The sequence below is a fragment of the Schistocerca cancellata genome, chromosome 5, assembly GCF_023864275.1.
Source record: "Schistocerca cancellata isolate TAMUIC-IGC-003103 chromosome 5, iqSchCanc2.1, whole genome shotgun sequence".
NCBI lineage: Eukaryota > Metazoa > Arthropoda > Insecta > Orthoptera > Acrididae > Schistocerca > Schistocerca cancellata.
In genome coordinates this window covers 477,639,045-477,652,592 of record NC_064630.1, presented here as the reverse complement: position 1 = coordinate 477,652,592, position 13,548 = coordinate 477,639,045, and the positions used below count along the sequence as shown (strand labels likewise).

At 40.1% G+C, this 13,548-nt stretch overlaps 1 protein-coding gene across 1 annotated transcript in view; it reads left to right on the top strand.

The window, feature by feature from the left end:
* The window catches only part of LOC126188611 (methyl farnesoate epoxidase-like), a 198,557-nt gene that overhangs the window by 86,008 nt on the left and 99,001 nt on the right, over positions 1-13,548 (top strand). The window lies entirely within an intron of this gene.

Genomic DNA, 13,548 nt, shown 5'->3' with positions numbered 1-13,548 from the left:
CCATCAGAATTGAAGCTTGGCTTATTTGTATAGGCAGAATGTGATATAAGTTAAAGTGGGTTAGCACACGTTAGTGCAAGTTAGTAAACGGACGCAGGCATTAGTACATGTTAGCCAACGAACATGGGTCGGTAAAAGGACGTGGTGGTCGGTAGGGACTTTAACTACTTCATTTCAAGTCCAGGTGGGTGTGGCAGTGGCGAAAATTGATTCCAACTCTAGGTGGACGTGGCAGTTTTCCACATCAGAGAGGTTAATTAATTGATCAGATTAATTAAATACTCACGCAGACTTTGTTACATTAACTTGCGGAGGTACTAAGCTAGGTGCGCGCGATGGCTCATGTGTACGGACGTGTGTTTTCGCCAAGATCCTGGATTAGATAATCGAAGCATGTGGGCTGAATAATGAGAATCAGGTGATCAGTTAACTTAGTGAGAGCGTTCTTTGTCTGACAGAGCCACGTGATCAATCGCGCGTTGTGATTTCAAGGAAGTTTCCAACTCGGTAGAAAAAACATTCCAGTTCGAGCGTGTCGGTTCCTGTCTATCGGTCTTGAATTGCAAAGTTTATGGGGCTGAGGGCGTCCTTTGTGCTCCATCACACGTGCTGGTGGGGCTGTATGTGGCGTGAGGGTGGTTTGGACAGAGCAAGCGTGTCGGTACCCGTCCGTCGGTGCTGCGAACTTTAGGACCGATATAGCTTTTAGCATGTCACGTGATAGAACTTTCCAAACATCTCTGGCGGTTGTGTGAGGTAGGTAGACGTCAGCCGGCCAGGGAGCTGCTGATGGAGCCGGCCGCGCGTACCTCAGTTGCGCTCTGGAGTTTTGCTGTGTGAGCGTGGAGAAGTCAGTTGGGACACACCTGCATGACCGTAATGTCTGAAATAAAGAGTCATTTTCCAGGTATTTACAGAAGACTATGTCCGTCGCGTGTATGGAGGGTGTGTGACGTAAGCAGGGCGGCGGCGCAGCGATTGTACAGTTATTACGCGCTCGCGAGAGCGAGTCAATTAGCGAGCGTTCTAGTGCGGACCAAACGTGCTGTTATATAGTCATGGCGGATTCCACTGCCGAGCAAACTTTGCCGCCAAAAGTGCAGCACTGCATCCTTGATCGCACAAGGACACGTGGCGAACAACTGTGTGAGGTCGGTATCTGCAGGTTCGGATTTGCTCAGGGAACGGTCGACCATTGTGTGATTCAGCTCCGAGGCAGACAATTTTGGCGGGAAACGTGCGGAGGCGACGAATACACATGGTGAGCGGACAAGGGGCCGCTGTGACGTCAAACTCGACAAGTTCCAGTGTGTCCAGCGAAAACATGTTTACGACGAGGGAGCAATCGCTGTGCTCGCCCCCCGCACTAGTGACCAGCCGCTGCACGTGACAGGCGTAGGCAGTGTCTCCGTGCGCTGGCCAGGGGGTGGCTAGGATTTCAAGTAATTCAGTTGGAGCGCGGACGTCGTGGTGACTGCACTGCGATATCAAATATGTGTGTGCTGACTGTGTTGGAGAACAAGTGATGACCGTACTGCTTGAAATAAAGTCTTCAGTCCCTTCCCCCCTGCAAAATCAAAGGACGTGACTTACGTAGCAGTTTATCATTTGATGCGATTATGATAGGCTACCAGTGAAAAGAGATAAGTGAGGGAGAAAGTTCGTATGTGTGATCAATTATGGTGTTGGGATTTGAACTTGTGATAGGTTTTTATTATGGATGTAAGGAAAATGAGTTTCTCACCGAGAAAATCGGACATTTTTAATAAATAATAAATGATAATAATATACAGAAGTACAGTTTTCGAGATATTATCGTGTTGGAATTTGTATTTGGCGCAATTTTCTAGTGGATGTTGGCCTATAATAATAAATAATAATAGTAATAATAATAATAATAATAATATTAATAATAATAATAACTACCCCGTGGAGGCCCGGGAAAAGAATAGGCCTCCGGCATGTTCTGCCAGTCGTAAAAGGCGACGAAAAGAACAAACCACTAATAGGGCTAACCCCCCTATTAGTGTGATTACTTGGTTCAGGATAGAACTAAAGAAGCCTCGGACAAGCGCCGTCATGGTCGGGGACGACGCTTGAACCCTATGCCCGCCCACAATGGTAACAACACTGCTAGCCAACTGGAAAATGTTTTAAATCCAAATAGAGGTGTTTTGCAGGATATGCTTCCTGCAACCACCCTAGAAGGAAAACAAAGACAGAGGATGAGGTGGTCAGATGAAGTTAATCGACACCTCATGTTCTGTTATTACCAAGCAACAAACCTAGGAACCAACACAACTGGATACAGATCACAAGTATACACAACATTTATTACCAGATACCCGGAATTAAAATTTTTAACAGAGCAACGACTAGCTGATCAGATCTGTGTAGTAATAAAAAATAACAGGATACCCCAGTCAGAATTTGAAAACATCAAACAACAAGTACAACAATTACTGGAACAAAATAATGTGCAATTAGAAGAAGAAGATAATACAGTAATGGACTCAAACATCCCAGAGAAAACAAACAAAGAACAAAACGCATCAATTAAACAATCAGAGGAAAACGAAATCTTAAGACAGCCACCAGAACAAGCACAAATAGAACTTGAAGTGACACACATGTTAGATATAGAAGAAAAATTTCAGTTGACATATATAGAATACAAAGACACAAATACAGACATTAGACCATTCTTGCATAGACCACCAAATAGCCCACAAGTCGAAACAACAATAACAACTATCAACACAATCATACACAAGAAAATAAATGAAAATACAACTATGGAAGAGTTACAACTACTGGTTTATGTAGGAGCACTCACTACTCTAAATATACACACTAGGCAGAGATCAGAACCAACCAACACACAGAAGAAACCCACAAAACCAGCATGGCAACACAGGCTACAGATCAGAATAGAAAAACTGAGAAAAGACATCGGACAGCTAACACAATTTATAAGAAATGAAATATCAGACAAAAAACGAAAAAGGTTAGGTAAAATCTCACAACAAGAAGCAATAGAGCAATTAGATGAAAAGAAGCAGAAATTACAAGCATTGACCAAACGACTTAGAAGATACAAAAAAAAAGTGAAAATAGAAGGAAACAAAACCAAACATTCAACACAAACCAAAAGAAATTTTACCAAACAATAGATAACACACACATTAAAATAGTCAATCCACCAAACATAACAGACATGGAACACTTCTGGAGCAACATATGGTCAAACCCGGTACAACATAAAAGGCATGCACGGTGGATACAAGCAGAAACAGACACATACAAGATGATAAATTTGCCACATGAAGTCACCCGAGCAATTAATTCTACGCACAATTGGAAAGCCCCTGGAAATGATAAAATAGCAAATTTCTGGTTAACACATTCACATCTAACTAAATTATTTAACAGTTACATTGCAGACCCATACACATTCCCTGATACACTGACCATTGGAATAACTTATCTGAAACCTAAAGATCAAGCAGACACAGCAAACCCAGTAAAATATCGCCCCATAACATACCTACCAACAATCTACAAAATATTAACTTCAGTCATTGCACAGAAATTAATGACACATACAACACAGAACAAAATTATAAATGAAGAACAAAAAGGCTGCTGCAAAGGAGCACGAGGATGTAAAGAGCAACTGATAATAGATACAGAGGTGACATATCAAGCTAAAACTAAACAAAGGTCGCTACACTACACATACATTGATTACCAAAAAGCTTTTGATAGTGTACCCCATTCATGGTTACAACGGATATTAGAAATATACAAAGTAGATCCTAAATTGATACAGTTCCTAAACATAGTAATGAAAAACTGATGATGATGATGATGATGTTTGGTTTGTGGGGCGCTCAACTGCGTGGTTATCAGCGCCCGTACAATTACCCAATCTTTGCTCAGTCCAATTTCGCCACTCTCCTGGATGATGATGAAATGGTGAGGACAACACAAACACCCAGTCATCTCGAGGCAGGTGAAAATCCCTGACCCCGCCGGGAATCGAACCCGGGACCCCGTGCTCGGGAAGCGAGAACGCTACCGCGAATGAAAAACTGGAAAACCACACTTAATATCCAAACAAATTCAGATAACATCACATCACAGCCAATACAGATTACGTGTGGAATATACCAAGGAGACTCATTAAGTCCTTTCTGGTTCTGTCTTGCTCTGAACCCACTATCCAACATGCTAAATAATACAAATTATGGATATAATATTACTGGAACATACCCACACAAAATCACACATTTGCTATACATGGATGATCTAAAACTACTGGCAGCAACCAATCAACAACTCAACCAATTACTAAAGATAACAGAAGTAGTCAGCAATGATATAAATATGGCTTTTGGAACATACAAATGTAAGTTAAATAGCATAGTCAATGGAAAACACACTAAACAAGAAGATTACATATTGAATAACCACAGTGACTCCATAGAAGCGATGGAAAAAACAGATGCCTATAAATATCTAGGATACAGACAAAAAATAGGAATAGATAATACAAATATTAAAGAAGAACTAAAAGAAAAATATAGACAAAGACTAACAAAAATACTGAAAACAGAATTGACAGCAAGAAACAAGACAAAAGCTATAAATACTTATGCTATACCAATATTGACCTACTCATTTGGAGTAGTGAAATGGAGTAACACAGACCTAGAAGCACTCAATACACTTACACGTTCACAATGTCACAAATATAGAATACATCACATACATTCAGCAACAGAAAGATTCACATTAAGCAGAAAGGAAGGAGGAAGGGGATTCATCGACATAAAAAACCTACATTATGGACAGGTAGACAATTTAAGAATATTCTTTCTAGAACGAGCAGAAACTAGCAAAATAAACAAAGCAATCACTCACATAAATACATCAGCTACACCACTGCAATTTCATAACCACTTCTACAACCCTTTAGATCACCTAACATCAACAGATACGAAGAAAGTAAGTTGGAGGGGGAAGGCACTACATGGCAAGCACCCGTATCATCTAACAAAGCCACACATCGATCAAGACGCATCCAACACATGGCTAAGAAAAGGCAATATATACAGTGAGACGGAAGGATTCATTATTGCAATACAGGATCAAACAATAAACACAAGGTATTACAGCAAGCATATTATTAAAGATCCCAATACCACAACAGATAAATGCAGACTTTGCAAACAGCAAATAGAAACAGTAGATCACATCACAAGTGGATGTACAATACTAGTAAATACAGAATATCCCAGAAGACATGACAATGTAGCAAAAATAATACATCAACAACTTGCCATAAAACATAAACTAATAAAACAACACAATCTCACATACAAGTATGCACCACAAAATGTACTGGAGAATGATGAATACAAATTATACTGGAACAGAACCATTATAACAGATAAAACAACACCACATAACAAACCTGACATCATACTCATCAATAAACAGAAGAAATTAACACAACTAATCGAAATATCCATACCCAATACAACAAATATACAGAACAAAACAGGAGAAAAAATTGAAAAATACATCCAACTAGGGGAGGAAGTCAAGGACATGTGGCATCAGGATAAAGTTGACATTATACCGATTATACTATCAAGTACAGGAGTCATACCACACAATATCCACCAGTACATCAACGCAATACAGCTACATCCGAACGTATATATACAACTATAGAAATCCGTAATTATTGATACGTGTTCAATAACCCGAAAGTTCCTAAATACAATGTAACATATACCATACAGTTAAAAGGAAGTCACGCTTGTTGAAGGTCCGTGTCACTTTCCATTTTTAACCAGATATATGATAATGAATGAGAATGAAATATAATAAATGACAATGAATGATAATGAATGTTAATAGATGATAATGAATAATAAACAAAAGTAAGGTTTTGCAGCCATTATCATGTTGGAATTTGAATTTGGAGGGAATTTTCTAGTGGAGGCAGGTCAATAATAATAAATAATAATAAATGATAATAAATAATGATAAATGATAATAAATAATAATAAATGACAATGAATGTTAGTAAATGATAATCAATAATAATGAATAATAATAATAAAGAGAAGTACGGTTTTTGCATGCATTATCCTGTTGGAATTCCAATTTTCCACCTTTTTTTCTTCTGGAGGCTTAGATTAGTGGACATAGCACAATTGGCCTATTTCTCCCGCCAAATTTCAAAATTCCCGCCATTTTTTTCTTGAGGTTAGGTTAGTGGATGTAGCACAATTGGCCTATTTTCCCGCCAAAATCCGCCATCTTGGATGAACTCATGCAATGTTGCCAAGTCTACATGCCGCCATCTTGGATGACGTCATCGCCGCCATCTTGAATAATTTTGGTAACAATGGAGAGTGGGGGTGACACCCGCCCTGGGGTTGGATGCCGTCATCATAACGGAACTTTCAGGGCAATCTGTGGGGTGATACCCTCGTTGCCCCACTACTAGTCTCTCCCTTGGCACTCCCCTCCCAGAGATCCAAATGGGGGACTATTCTGGAATCTTTTGCCAATGGAGAGATCATCATGACACTTCTTCAAATACAGGCCACATGTCCTGTGGGTACACGTTACATGTCTTTAACGCAATGTTTCCATTGCCTTCTGCATCCTCATGCCGTTAATCATTGCTGATTCTTCCGCCTTTTGGGGCAGTTTGCTACCCGTAGGACATGTGAGTGCCTTGAACCTCTGTCCTCACCTCTGCCCCCTCTTTGACAGGGTTGTTGGCAGTATGAGCGTGACTTCTTCTGCTGGAAGTCTTCGGCCGCCAATGCTGATTATTAAACAAAATTTAAGCAGCGACGGTATTCGAACCTGGGACCAAAGACGTTCTGATTATGAACCAAAGACGCTACCCCTTTTTTATATCGTAACCACTTTTTTGTCCTAAATCGTGGGCGCCGAAAGAATTTTGATGCAACAGGAAAGGAAATGCTCTCTGTGATTTATGGAATTATACACTTTCCTTCTATGCAAATGGCCAAAAGTTCAAAGTGGTAACATAATACACATTACTAAAATTATTAATAGAATTACAGAATCGTTTTGACAGATTAGTGTGATAGGCACTTAAACTGAGTGAGTTTTACTATGAAGTAGTTCATAAACCATGAAATTAGCCTACAAATATGGACACAATGAGAAGAAAAATTGGAGTACTGCAAACAGTAAATCAAAGTATAGCTGAGTGGCAGAAGCAAGAGATGTAATATATAAGGCATTCAAACAGTAGCAACATTTTGTGATGCATGATGGCTTCCTATGCAGATGAATAAAGTGTGTACCATGCATTGCATGTTGAGCAGTGTCCAGAGACGAAGTTTTGCAACAAATGCAGGAGCACATGTTAGCAAGTCATGACAGTTGCAAAATAGTGGCTAGGAGAGTTGCTGGAAAAGCTGTGGAAAACTAGGAAACATGATATGGAAGAGCACATAAAAAATGTGTATCTTGTGCACGAAGAACTGATCTTAGCCACCAAAAAGTTTCACTGCAAAAATTTCCAAAAGCGAAAAACCATTTGAAATGATAGGATAGGATTTCTTAGGACAATTTCATGTAACTCCTGAAGGGAATAACTACATGTTAACAATAATGATCACTTTTCCTGGTACAAAGACACCCAGACAAATCCAGACAAACAAGCTAACACAGTAGCGCAAGCCATAGTAAATAACTGGATCCTCATGTTTGGAGTATTGGAGACTATAATAACAGACCAAGGGCATAAATTTTGTATCACGGCTAATGCTTTACATTTGCAAGAACAAATCTCTTATATCCACAAGGAAATGGACAAACAGAAAGGGTTCACAGGACGATTTCCAAAATGTTAAGTCACTACACTAACAGCCAATATGTTAATTGGGAGAAATACAAATTCATAAATTCAGCTAACAATTCTAAAGTTCACTCCAGTTCCAACCTTGCACAATACAAGTTGGTTGTTGTTGTTGTTGTTGTTGTGGTCTTCAGTCCTGAGACTGGTTTGATGCAGCTCTCCATGCTACTCTATCCCGTGCAAGCTTCTTCATCTCCCAGTACCTACTGTAACTTACATCCTTCTGAATCTGCTTGGTGTATTCATCTCTTGGTCTCCCTCTACGATTTTTACCCTCGACGCTGCCCTCCAATACTAAATTGGTGATCCCTTGATGCCTCAGAACATGTCCTACCAATCGAGCCCTTCTTCTAGTCAAGTTGTACCACAAAATTCTCTTCTCCCCAATCCTATTCAACATCTCCTCATTAGTTATGTGATCTATCCATCTAACCTTCAGCATTCTTCTGTAGCATCACATTTCGAAAGCTTCTATTCTCTTCATGTTGATATAGGGTTGGAAAACACCATCTTCTTTTGATATGATAAAATGCAAGCTTGAAGCTAACAGTGAATCAGTATACAAATTCACAAAACGTTTATGGGAAGTGTGGCAAAGAGTAAAACAGGCCAATAGAAAAGCTTTAGAACCTCTGAAGCAGGCAGAGGAACGCATAGGAAAACTACAGTAACACATTGTAGGTCAGTGAGTATTATTAACCAACTCATATACACCAAAAGACAAAACCAAAAAAATTTTAACTGAGTACCACAGCCTGTAAAAAGTCATTGAAATGACCTCACTGCAAATTTTAATTTCCAATTGCCAACCCCAAGCTCTGTAGTTCACGTTAATATGATTAAACCATTCAATGGAGCTCCTAATGCTTGACAACAAGTTCCACCAGTTACAAGTCTGGAAAAAAGCATCCAAATACCCTAGGACACAGGCGTCTAATGACTATCAAGTTACGTACAAAATGCCTTACGCCCGCAAATCGTGAAATAAAAGATTTTGGTCAGATATTTTTGTATTGGTTTAGAGTTTGCTGTACATTTGTTATGTTTAATTGTTGCTATGTATTTACTGACGTATCATGACAGAGTTCAGGAACTGTGTTGAGTAGGGTATAGTTTATTTTCTTTTTCTTCACGTGTAAACACGTTTTCTCAAGAGCGAAGCAATTGATGAAGCATATTACTATGGACATATAGGGAGGTTATTGTTATCCTGATAACACTTCACTTAGTCAAGGGAACAGTACCCAGTACAATTTGGAAGCAGCTGCCCAATTCTGGAATATTGTCGTCCAGACAACTGGATGGATTAAATAGTCATCGGTGAAGATTGAGATAAAACTTTGAAATGTGGGAAATCCGAAATGATGTGTGCAGGTTACAGGAGGTGTTGACGATATGACATGAGGAAGTGCAGGAAGAGAAAGTTTGAAGGAAATGGAAAACGAGAATCACGAGCTAGGACTCTCATACGAGAGAGAGAGAGAGAGAAGGAGAGAGACAGAGAGAGAGAACACATCCAAACCAGTTGACGGATATAGTAACACACGTTCATCAGAAAGGAAAATAAGGTGGTTGTATGCAGGAGGGAAGATACTGAAAACCGTATTTGGCATAGCAGACAGTGAAAACATATGAAACCTAGATAGTACACTAGAACAAACTCAAGAACTATTATTAATCTCAGCACAAAGGGAAGTTTACAACCTCCATTATTAGCACAGTTACAAGGATGTAGAAGGAAAGCATGACGAATTGTCCCGCCAGAGCTATACAGACTAATGCACAGGCATCTGAGATAGAACTATTATTAAGGAAAACTGCGGTATCAAAGCGTCAATGGGAAGCGCTTGCCCCGCAACCACATTTCCAGAAAGTGTTATCATACTGGATATAGTCAGTTTTCTCATTAGAAATTGTCATCATAAACTGTTACCAAAATGAAAAGCTCATTGTCATGACCAAATTAGAACTAAAAAACAGTGGGGTAATAATAAATAGCACAACATGTGATACAGCAAGAGAAAATTTCGTCTTCCAGCTACTACCATGGGCTCACCCACGATCCAGTTCTTATAACATACTCTGTATTGGCTGGAAAAACCGCAAGAAGTGTTACTCGCCCATTCCTCAACACGTTATTTCCGCCCTATTGCACTCACTAGATGAGCTGATAGCATCACAAACAGGATGAATTTTGGCAGAACAAATGTTCCAACATATTCAGAACTATATGGATATAGAACAGTACGTCATGACGATAAGAATTTTTACCAACAGTACTCTCACGATTCTACTAACAGTTCGTGCGTTCTGCTCTTGTTTGGGACATAAAATTAATACTCCGCCGGGATCATCAATCCACCAAACACCTGCCCAAATTTAGTATCATAGTAAAATAGTGTACCATAACGAAAAAATATAAATTTGTTAGAAAATAGGACTCAACAGACACAATATAAGATTGAGAAGAGAAGAAAAAACTTTTTCAGTAAATTTTTCAAACATTTAAATAACGTAAAAATGTACAGTGTGGAATTACCTATGCAACATGCCTGTAATGAGATTGCTTCAGAGCAAACTAAAAAAAATTGGAACGAATTTGTGAAAGGAGAGGGAAGCATTACTCAGCAGGAATGTGTTATATTAAGGACAAGTAAAATTTTTCAAAGTCCCCTCCAGTCAGCACCAAACAAGGCAAGCGAGTCCAACGCCATGTCACAATCAGAACGACAAATAGCCAAAGACCTGACATTGAGAACAGAGTAACAAACCTGGAAGATATTGTGTCAACTCATGCGAGCGAGAGGCATGAATCGTTGACTCAACGACATGACCTCAATAAGGAAAAGACATAACGTCATTCTAACTGCACAGCTTGATTTCATGAGATAGTAAAAGTTTCACAAGAACACCTATAAGCCTGTTGACACGGCTGAAGGCCTGAAAGCCATTCTTGCGGAATAGCCATATTTGGTCATCGCCAACCAAGCATAACCCCATTGTCTCAGACGAGCAGTAGCAGATACCAGGCAGCCGAGCCTTCCGAGAAACTGCGTTGCAATACACCAGCTATGAGGCTGAGCCTGTGATGTGGTGCCACCATTCACCAAGATGACTTCCAACTTCGAAACTGCTACTTGTCTGATCTGCCGTAGTTGGTCGCTGTGAGCTGCTGATGTTGCAACCTCTAATGAGAAGACTTGGATATTTTTACCTCTGGTTTGGTGAGCCAGACTGATGGTCTTTGATGCCTCATCCATTTGTACCAGAAATTTGGAGTCATGCTAACCGCTGCTGCTCCAGACTAGTATTGTAAGCAGTCACTTACTTCCCTGGCCCTCCTTGGTGGAAGGGCGACACTGTGCAGAATTGCTGAGAGGTTACCCACGCACATACCTTCAGTGTCCATGAGAGTGCTCTGTTAATACACAGTCGCTGTCCTGGGCAGCAACACCTACTCTACAGTCTACAATGGCCACCAGTGAGACCTGCCCCTGCCTAACACCAAGTTCATGTGAATGGATGCTACTGGGGCGACGTCCTTCAGTGATTGATAAGACAGTGTAAACGCGTTCCAGGGCCATCCAATGCACTTCTGTTGGCCTGGACGCCGCCACAGAGGAATACACGATTGTAAACGTCAAAGTAATAAATTCGTGTTCTGTTAATGTTGTATGATTAATGTCCAGCACCCTGACCTACCTACTCCACTGCACACTCCAAGCTTCATCATCCCAACAGCAAGGAACTCCACGCAGGCCCCTAGAATACTGAATCGAACCTTCGATCTCAAAGGTATAATCTAGATAGTAGAGGATCACTTGGCACTGTGGTCACAAATGCTGAGGTCAGCACTGTAGTGGCATCAACATTCCTGGAATTATGACATCAGCGTATCCATACACATTCACCAAGACTGTTTCAGCACTGCGCCAGGAACTCTGGCATCATCATATCCCCAAGGCGGTGACATAATCACTTCTGGAATTCTGACATCATTGTGTTACTGCCCTGCAAAGACAACCACCCCAGTCCGCAGCCCCGAACACCTCAATGACCTGCAACCTCATCCAACTACTCCCTCATTCCATGGACAATTAATGTGCATGCAGTGCTACTTTGCTCTTGCCCTACTGTAGAAAAGCTGTGAGCTGGCAAAGCCTATGATTGGGCCATCGTAAGAATGACTTGATATGTATGGTATTTCTTAAAACATAATGCTACCTTGTCGCTGTCATTTCTTCACTGTCTGTATGAAAGTCAACATCTCATTTGTTCAATTGATGAGACGCCTTTTTGGTCGAGGAAGACTTTAAAAAGTCTATTCGTTGTAAGTATCTATCAGATAAATGTTCTCAAAGCTTTCTGCAACAAGATTTGAAATGTATGATAATGGGGGATTTCAACAGACTGGCAAGTCGATGGATTTCCTTAGTGTGTCCTCCAGCGTAACATTCTTCATATACTGGAACTATACACTCTTTTTAAAATGTCTGTCCACTCTATCTCCATGAAAGAGGCCGTAATGACAATATAACAGAAATACAGTACCTAGAAAACCCCTCACTGCGATTACAGTATGTATCCATCCATCTGTAATAATAATTATGAGGTGTATATGACATTATACTTTTAGTTTTTGTATTATTATTACAGTGCCAGAAGGGCTGCAACTAGAACAGGAAATGGAGGTAATCCACACATGGCAGCAGTAGCAACAGTCCACAGGTGTTTATAGCAATCAGGAGGAATGTTGTAAAATTGTCGGTATGGAAATAGATATGTCCTGCAAAAATGTTTTTATTTATTTATTTACTTTTTTTCATTTTCAACCCAATCAATTAATAACAGCACACACACGCACACACACACACACACACACACACACACACACACACACACACACACTTGCAATTTATAAAATGCCAACATTTGAATTGTCTCTAAACATCTGAGAGCCTTGTTGGTAAATACACTGATGTAGGACGTGCTAACTAATAGATATGACCAACTGTCGTTGCACAGTGCAAATCTTGTGATGATGTTATAATAATAACTTTAGATGTCATGTCAATATGGCGCTGAGCATATGGCATGATGTGTGAATGTGCTACCTTTCACTCTGCTTGTCAACCACATGTTGCAATAGTCTGCACTCAGCACATGTCGTCATCACGTCTATGTAACAGATGCCACTGTGTCCTCAGGAAGCTTGACAATGAGCATGATCGCTCTGAATTTAACATCAAAGATAATTATAGCTGTAAGCATTTTGCTCATGATGAGCCTATAGTATAGGTAGAGTTTTCGTTTTTTTTAAATTTGCAAATAGTATATACTCACAGCAATCGATAAGTAGTTCACCCACTTGTGAGGGGACCATCAAAGGGTAATGATGTAGACACATACATCAAGGCTCCCAGCCATGAGACATTTTAAGTATTAGCACCGATTTTGATGAATAGGTTATGTAGGCGCAAAAACAAATATGCTTAACTAATAATTTTTTTCCTTGTAGGCGAGGTTGCAGCAACAGCCACCTTGCACGGAAATAAAGCTGTTCAATCAAACCTACAGTTTAAACACCAATGGCAGTTAGCATCTCAGTGTCAGTGTGATGTCAATCC